We start from the raw sequence: 6,334 nt of genomic DNA, 5'->3' as shown, positions 1-6,334 counted from the left end.
CTCCTTCTCTCCGACAAAGTCTTCAGTAGAGTCTACATCATCCAATAACAACTTTGGAGGGGAGAGCATTATTACGTTGTTGTTGTTTAGCTGTTAAGGACTATTTGGGGGAAACTGAAAGTGTTTCTGAATTCTGCATATGGATTGTCACAGCACTAAGAATGGAGGGACAGGTTTCAGGAAGCGAGAAGAAAGACTGAGGAGAGCTAGTAACTGGGCCACTTCTCAAATACAAAGCCCTGCCCTTTCTCCCATGACAGGTAAATGTGACCCCCTTGAGGAGGAGCCCGAGAATGTGTTTAACTTAAAGTTAGAACAGTAATCTGTGGGGAACCACACATTTCTCAGGGTATAGCTTCCAGGCCCACATGAACACCATCCCTGGGTATGAAGAGCGAGCAGAGAGAGACTGGTGAGCCGGTGTGGCTATGTTTTTAAAGAATGGTGGGGTGGAGAGAAGGGTAGAAATTCTGAAGGTGGGAAATATTGGGCTGATTGTCAGGAGAGACAAAACGTAGATTTTAACTGAGTCTCTGGTGTTATTATATGGTGGTAAAGAGCCCACACTCTGCAGTCAGATGACCTGTGTTTGAATTCTGGCGTCATTATCAATGAGCTGTGTGATCTCGGGCAAATAGCATAAATTCTTGAAGTACCAGTTTCCCCATCAGGAAATGGAGATAATAATAGTACCCACCTCATGCTAGTGTGAAAACCAGATGAGATAATCCAGTGTCTGGAACATGCTCCAGTCTACCTATGACTGTATTATTGTTGTTTTGCAGTTGTTACTGTCGCCATTGCTGTGGTTGTGGTTGCTGAAGAAAATACTAAAACGAATTACTAAAGGAATGATTCGGACTTAGAAGAAGAAGCAAAGACCACCAGCAAGGGTAGCATTCACCATACTTAATCACAGTTTCAGCACAGACTCTTTCCATTCAGAGTAGACACTGGCCCGAAGCAATGACATGGGTTCACTAACAAGAAGCCAGCCTGACATCATTGCTTGATTTGCCAGGACGACTTAGATCAGTGGGATCAGGGTGACCTGTTGCATCTGGATTCAGCAAGTCACTGACAAACACTTTCAGCATATCCCCATGGACAAGATGGGGACGTCTACTGGATGTGGGGATGATGGAGCCGGTTATGACTGACTGGCTGATGCCTACCTGGCAGGATCCCTGGCAGCCTACTGTGACTCTCTCCTATCCCTTTCAAAATTTTAATCAATGGTTTAGCATGGGTATTTTGCAACTCTATTTTTGGCAGCATTATTTTTCATCTTATGTATCGTTAAGAGAAAGTCCTGGATACAATACAGATGAAAGGAGAGTTGCTCTGATGAAAGGGTCAGATGACAATGGGGAGGATGCCCTTCATCTCCTGAAGGAGCTGTGGAAGCTTTAGAGCTCTGTGGTTTGAAAACTGAGCTAGAAGGAGCTATACAAGCCACACTTGACAGATTTGTAGGTAAGAACACTGAAAAGCGGTGACTCCACTGCCTGAGAGTGCTGGGTTCCCAAGGCATAGGAGACAATATGATGAATTGCCCAAGAGCTTGGCCTTTAAATACAGCAAAAATGGATGTGACTCTGAACAAGTTACCCAAGCCAAGTCACAAATTCTTCAACTATAAAATGAGAGTAATTGTGTCTACCTCATAGGGTTATTTGTGAGATTCAAGTGGAAAAATGGCCATAAGAGCTTTTGATGTATTATTCTTTTTAATATTATTATTATCATTAATTATCTTTACTTGATGAAACCAAATTCAGCAAAATGACATTTAACAGGGTAAAAATAAAATCTTTTTATTTTATTTTATTTTTAAACTTTACAATATTGTGTTAGTTTTGCCAAATATCGAAATGAATCCGCCACAGGTATACATGTATTTGAATCCTACAAAGATATGCAGAAACACAGAGATGGAGTTCATTAGAGGTTCATGTAGGAAAAAAACACACAGGTATTTTTGTTGCCAATGAAACTCAACATAAAAGTCAACCAAAAGTCAGCCTGCTCAATATGACAGGAACAACAGGAAAAGAGCACATAAACTATAGAATTTAGAACATTTTCATCTTCCTTGCCCCTAGTCAGTTCACCCCTCCCATGCTGAGAGTCACACTCTTTCAGGGAAATAAAAGAATTGGACTTTTCAGAGAAGGTTGGTAAAGTCTCTATAAACAAATCACAATGTTTGAGGATAGTTGGAGGATTTAGGATATTTACCTTGAAGAAGAGAAACCTCAGAGGAGGGTTAACAGGGGAGAGGCTCTCAGGTATCTGAGTAGGGCTCAGGGATTTAATAATGACTCAAAGGGAGAACTAGATGGTGGAAGCTTCAGAGAGGTAGATTTCAGCTCCATATAATGAAACACTTACCAGGAACAAAGATGTTTGTCCAGCAAAACAATGAACTGCCTGGGAGGTACCAAATTCCCTGTCATGTGCTATGTGAGTGACTTGGCAGGGTATATTACAGAAGGAACTCATGGGTGGTTAGACTGGATACTTTTTTAAAGCCCTTTCACATTGAAAACTGTTTTACTAATGAATTTTTAAATGCCGAGTAACAACTTTATCTTAAGGGTGGAGACAAGAATAGGATCTCTTTACTGGAAACGTCTATTAATATGAAGCCTGGACCAGTACTCAGGCTGGAAGTGGGCTTGCCCAACTGTTGAGGTAAACAGGCATTTTTCAGCTCTTCTTAAAGTACAAATTTGAGAATAAGTAATAGAGAAGGAGCAAGAAAAGAAGGAAGGAAGGGAAGGAAGAGGGAGGGAAGAAAGGGAGATATTTGTCAAAATACATTCATTTGATCTGAATAGACATCTCCTCAAATAAGATATTTAAATAGCAATTAGCACATGGAAAGATGGTCAACATCATTATTCATCAGGAAATGAAAACCCAAACTACAGTAAGATACCACTTCACACCCACTAGGATGGCTATGTCAAAAAGATAAACAATATCAAGTGTTGAGTAGGATGCGGAGAAACTGGAATCCATACATTGCTGGTGGGAATGTAAAATGGTGCTGCAGCTTTAGAAAACCATTTGCCAGTTCCTCAAATGTTATGGTAAGAGCCAGCAATTCTATTTCTAGGTATATACTCAAGAGAAACAAAAACACATGTTCATGCAAAAGCTTGTACATGAATGTTCCTAGTAGCATTATTAATAATAGCCAAAAAATGAAAACAACTTAAATGTCCACCAACTGATGAATGGATAAACATAATGTGGTTATGAAAGCTGAGCACCGAAGAATTGATGCTTTTGAACTGTGGTGTTGGAGAAGACTCTTGAGAGTCCCTTGGACTGCAAGGAGATCCAACCAGTCCATTCTAAAGGAGATCAGTCCTGGGTGTTCTTTGGAAGGAATGATGCTAAAGCTGAAACTCCAATACTTTGGCCACCTCATGTGAAGAGTTGACTCATTGGAAAAGACTCTGATTCTGGGAGGGATTGGGGGCAGGAGGAGAAGGGGACGACAGAGGATGAGATGGCTGGATGGCATCACCAACTCGATGGAAGTGACTTTGAGTGAACTCCGGGAGTTGGTGATGGACAGGGAGGCCTGGCGTGCTGCGATTCATGGGGTTGCCAAGAGTTGGACACGACTGAGCGACTGAAGTGAAGTAAGTGAAGGGACTGGGGAAAAAGAAAAAATAGATAGTGACTGCTAACAGTATGGGGTTCCTTTTGGGGATGATAAAATACTCTAAAATTGATTGTAGTGATGGCTGTACAACTGAACATACTAAAAACATTAAATTGTACACTTTAATTAGGTGAATTGTATGGCATGTGAATTATATCTCAATAAAGCTGTTATATAGATATACATATTATATATGTAATGTGAGTGTACATGTATATATATATATACCCATTTTTAAATTCTACAGAACTATTAACTGTAATAGTCCAACTAAACCTTAAGCACTTAAACATATTTACACCAACTATAACAACGAATGGGAAATGTCCATTAATAAAAAAACTCTTCTAAATAAAATAAATACATATAAAGAAAAAGATGAATTATCCTCTAATTAAAAACTAGAAAAGGAAAATATGAATAGCACAGTAAAAAAAAACTGGGTAAGGACAGTGTTTAAGAGAAGTATAAATGAACAGTAAACTCAGAAATGCATCAAACTCATTAACAGCTAAAGAAATGCCAATGGAAGCATTTATTGGTCTAGTATTTTTGGAGAGCAAATTGGAAACATGCTAAAAGAATCTCAAAAATACTAATCCCGTTGATCATTTTACATTTAGAATATAATAAGGAAATAATCAAAGAATATATACAAACATACTATTATGGCATCATTTACAATGGAAAAAATTGTGAAACACCACATGTATGACAGTAAGAAAATAGTTACATACCTTATGGCACTTCCATATGTTGAAATACCATGCAACCATTTAAATTTTGTTTTTGAAGAAGAATATATTATATTAGAAAATGCTTACAATTGTAAGAAAAACACCCACTGCAAATAGAGTGGGATACCAATTTTGTGGGGGAAAATAGCCACACATACAGAAAAAATATACCAAGCATGGAATCGATTAACAATGTTTTCTATTTTTTGCTAGAAACTTCTCTGATCATTCTAAAAGGTCTACAGTGAACATGTATTCCTTTTTTGTATTTCTTTTCTTTTGGTGACATCACATATGGGATCTTAGTTCTCCCACCAGAGATCAGACCCACACCTTCTGCACTGAAAGCTCAGTCTGGACCACAGGAGAAGTCCCTTTGTATTTTTTTAAATCATAATAAAGATAAGCATTTAATTTAAAAAATTTGGAACGTCAGGCAAACCATTTTAATTCTCACTTCAGAGCAAGGTCTGTCTCGAACATTAGAGGCAATTGATAGCAAATTTTTATCTCCAAAAGTTAAGCACTATAGATTCACATTTTATTGTTCAAATATAAGAAGAATCAGGGAAATCATATGTAATAAATATTTTCTAGTTTTGATTAAAATCTCAATGATGGAAAGAAACAGTGAGTGGTGGGAGGGTAACTACTGTTCCTGCTGAAAGGCTGCCCTAATTTTTTGGTGGTTTCTAGAAACATCTTCCTTTTTGAAAGCCTAATTATTCAGCATGTACATGTATTGAGAACTAAAGTCATCAGTGTCTCAAAAAAAGTTAGAAGTGTTTATTCAACTGCATACATACCTTCTGTCCCCATCCCTGTTTATAATCTAAAGCTGCATAATCAACAGTGGATTCTGGGTACCAGCTTGAATGTCAGTCAAAACTCCACTGACATATGGTCAGTCAGGGCTGCTTGTTTATTTTGAAATAAACTCATGAAGGAAAAGCAGCATTCACCCTATGAAGCTATGAGAGTTAAAGCTTCCCTACAACAGCCAGAGAGAGGTTTTGATGTATCATTAGGATAAATAAGAAAATCCTTTAAGGTGAAAAATGCTTTAAAACAACTGATTTCTCAAATATGAATCTAGTATGAATGAGTCTTTTCCTTTCTACATTCTATTTGTAGACTCTCCAGATGAATACCTAGATATATAAATAACACATATATAAACACACCAGGCCAACATATTGTGGTTCCAGAACTATTTTTGTTAAGCTGAAGGTCACCACCTGTATGTATGGTTTTAGGCACATCTCTTAACTTTTCTGAGCCTGAATTTCCATGTTTTCAATATGAGGATGCTTTTAAATTTTAAAATTATGTAATTCAGTGAAGCCACCACTTTTATTCATACACATACACACAAATACATGCACACCTCACATGAATATATAAATACATAACATTTTAAGTAATTAGAGTCAGTCTCATTTATAACAAAGATCTCCTTAGAAGACAAAAGCCAATTGGCTCAACCAATGACCACGAAAAATTGTCCCCTTCCCTCCCCAGCTTCCAAGCATCTTCTCATACCACATAACACAGTGTCTGAAAGTTTACCTTCAGAGATTTATTATATAGGAGTAAGTCTGATTCATTTGTTGTCAGTAATGTTGCATGGTGAATGAAGGCTAGGAGCATGTGCTCTGGGTTCAAATCCTAAATTCTACTTCTTCGTGTGACCTTGGGCAGGCTATTTAAACACTCATTCTTCAGTGTTCTCATTCATAAAATAGGGTGAATATCAGTACCTTTCTCAGGGGGTTATCATAAGAATTATGTCATAAGAAGTATGACATATGTAAATTCCCTATATATGGTCATTATTTCTTCTGGTGGGAGAATTTCAGAGCCACATGAGCATCTCAGGGCAAGATGTGAAAAGCCCCCAGGATGGAAATGGAGG

General features: G+C 37.8%; 1 protein-coding gene across 3 annotated transcripts in view; it reads right to left on the bottom strand.

Annotated features, from left to right (window-relative positions):
- The window catches only part of RIPOR2 (RHO family interacting cell polarization regulator 2), a 211,576-nt gene that overhangs the window by 146,313 nt on the left and 58,929 nt on the right, over nt 1–6,334 (bottom strand). The window lies entirely within an intron of this gene.

The sequence above is a fragment of the Bos taurus genome, chromosome 23 (genome assembly GCF_002263795.3).
Source record: "Bos taurus isolate L1 Dominette 01449 registration number 42190680 breed Hereford chromosome 23, ARS-UCD2.0, whole genome shotgun sequence".
NCBI classification, from domain to species: Eukaryota; Metazoa; Chordata; class Mammalia; order Artiodactyla; family Bovidae; genus Bos; species Bos taurus.
The sequence above is the reverse complement of the archived record's forward strand: the minus strand, read 5'-3'. Positions and strand labels throughout refer to the sequence as shown.